The sequence below is a fragment of the Microtus ochrogaster genome, linkage group LG4 (genome assembly GCF_000317375.1).
Source record: "Microtus ochrogaster isolate Prairie Vole_2 linkage group LG4, MicOch1.0, whole genome shotgun sequence".
NCBI lineage: Eukaryota > Metazoa > Chordata > Mammalia > Rodentia > Cricetidae > Microtus > Microtus ochrogaster.
Genome location: NC_022030.1, coordinates 63,502,858 through 63,505,709, shown reverse-complemented (window position 1 = coordinate 63,505,709; position 2,852 = coordinate 63,502,858). Strand labels below are relative to the sequence as shown.

At 43.0% G+C, this 2,852-nt stretch overlaps 1 protein-coding gene across 1 annotated transcript in view; it reads left to right on the top strand.

Annotated features, from left to right (window-relative positions):
- The window catches only part of Trpm8 (transient receptor potential cation channel subfamily M member 8), a 75,827-nt gene extending 73,945 nt beyond the window's left edge, over nt 1–1,882 (top strand). Inside the window, exon 25 of the mRNA XM_005361717.2 lies at nt 1,693–1,882. The gene's annotated coding sequence lies outside the window, so the exon portion shown is untranslated. The remainder of the gene's footprint in view (nt 1–1,692) is intronic.
- The last annotated feature ends 970 nt before the right edge of the window (nt 1,883–2,852 follow it).

Here is a 2,852-nt window from a genome sequence, read left to right as displayed (position 1 = left end):
TCTCTGATCTTAAGGCAAGTTTTATTTATTAAAATACAAATGCAATATCACTACACTGCACTTTGGATTTTGAAACAGTTTTTCTTAATGTTTGAACTGAAAAAAAAGAAAGGAACAGACAAAACAATTCAAATAATAAAATAAATCTAAATTTGATTAAAGAGTTGAAATAATCCCCAAAAGTTCAAATCCGTACTAGTATACCCATCCAGATCTCAGCCTGCCTTTCAGCTCTTTGGCTGTGAGATGGGCAAACAAACTGGTCTCCCACCCACCTACCCTGCACTTAGCCTTGGCCTCTCTTAATATGATCAGAACTAATGGAAGGGTGGATAAAAATGACCTTTAGGGTGTGACATTTACTCTTGTATGTGTGCACCATGTGCTGGTGTGTGCAGCCTGTGCACTGATACACATACTGAAACACACCAATATATGTGAACACACACTAATACATATACTAATACACTAGCATCTACGAACACACACAATAACACACTAACATACACTGACAAACATACTAACATATGAATACACATACTAACAGGCATTAACATACACACACAGAGTAACAAACACTAATGCATATACTCACACAGGCAGAAAAGGAAACATATATCCCATGACTTTCACCTGGTGACATCTTTTGAAACAATGAATTTGTCAAATGCCATCTTTGTATTCTTTTTACTTCTAGGTAAGTTCTTTCTTGATATTCATACCCTTAAGAAAGAGTTTGACTTGAGTTCTCAGTAGTCCTCATTGACCGCTATGGTCCTTGGACTTCCCACAGGGCAGGGAACCCTGATTGCTCTTTGGGCTGATGAGGGAGGGGGACTTAATTGGGGGAGGGGGAGGGAAATGGGAGGCGGTGGCGGGGAGGAGGCAGAAATCTTAAATAAATAAATAAATAAATAAATAAATAAATAAATAAATAGAAAGAGTTTGACTGAGTGTCAGTCCTAAGTGGCTCAGACAAGTCTCTCAGTGCTTCTTTATCTAGAGGGCTCAGAATTCGTTACCTTTCCCTGGGAAAATATGACAGGGCAGAGAAAGTCAGCCTCAGGGTGAGAGCTGGGACAGGTGGGGGTTGGGCAGGCAGACAGGTGTCTGACACTTCTTTCTTCACCCTGGGCCAGTCTTTGGTCCATCCCCTTGTGCCTGTGTTTTTGTTCTCCCACACTATGGCTAGAAGACCCCAGAGCAAGACTCAAGTAGGCAGCCTCTCTTACCGGGGCGGGGAGCGGAGCGGGGAAGGAGGAAGGTCCTTGGGGATGGCCTGTTTTCCAAAGAATGGGCTCCTGGCTGCATCATTTCATTTTCTTTCTGAAAAAGAAAGCAAGCTTTTGATGATCCTTTGCATGTCATTTGAAAACTGCGTTTTGATAAATGTTCTAGCTTTCAACTTGCCTATTCTATATTTTTGAGTTAATGGAGCAAAAGCTAAGCTAATAACGTCCTTATTGGTTCTCTGAGACTTCACCTAGAGGGGATGACTTGGATCTTGCTCAGTGAACCTCACATAGCTCACAGGGTCAGACCCCCAGACAAACACAACTAGTGTCGCAAAGCCAACCTCTTGGTTGTGGTGGCGTGCTCACACCTCTCCCCAGCCCATTTTGAAACGCCTATGCTGCCAGAGAGTGGAGCCGTGAAACTTATTCTGAGTTCACCATCTTCTTGTTTTCGCAGGTGAAATCAGTCATCTGGATTGGGAGGCTCACGGGACACTGATGGACAGTGCTGCTATTGACCTCTGAAGGAGAAGTTTTCAGGTTCCTGGGCCAATGACTCATTGTCACCCTCGAGGGCAGACATCAGGGAGCAAAGTGTGTGGAGGACTTTGGACCTGAAGAGGGTTGTAAAGGATCATGTGTTCTTCCGTGAGGGTGCCTGCACTTTCTTCACCTTAGAGCCTCGTGCTGGCATTGAGTGTTGACATGTTTGCTTACCTTCTTTGTCCCTTGAAGTTCCCCATCTTTGTTCCGTGCATCTCCCATGACTGCGATCCTGGCCCTGATGTTACACCTGCACCGCTGTTATTTTCTGCTTTCCTCTTTCCTGCATTGTATGATGAACTCGACATATTGTTAAAAGGTCCTACCCAGACTCCCATCAGGCCATCCTCTAAAATGCCCTAGGGCAACTTCTCCTTTCTCACACGTCAAAAAGGGCCACCATGGCAGTGACTTCCTCTTGGGTTCACCAGGACTTGGGCTGAAGAGATCATCTATTCTTACCAGCGTGAAAAGTCCACCCAAGGGGATCCCCTGAGAGGAGTTCTTGCTTGTGTTGTTTCCGCTGGGTGTGCACCTCCTCCACTCTTAGTATTTCCCCATTAAAAATAGCAGATGGATATTACAGGGAATTAGACGGCGTAGGTGCACATAAGCAATCTCCCACTCCCTTGTGTAACTATTGCTCACACTTCTGTGTTTGCTCAAGACTAGCTTTTTCTATGCATGCTATACTTCACTTTTAGAAATCTTAATCATCATCTACATATACAGTTTTATAGAGGCCTTCTCAACAACGATTTTATCAAAGATGCTTCACAGTCTTCACAAGCAGTATCAGTAAGTCGGTAATATTCAAACCTCTAGCAATTTCTTTAATGTAGGTCATTGATAGCTGCTTCCATTTGGACATCAAAATGAACATTTTTCAGCATGAGTCTCCTTTCTGAATTAAGACCATCAAGAGACCTCGTATCTAGGATACTAGCTTCTTTGGAATATCTGTTGATTATCAAACCACTTACAAGGCTTTTTTTTTCCATCAGTGTATAGCAAAATAGGAATTCTTAACTTACGTATAAGGCATAAAATATGTGGAGCTCTCTATTAAGACAT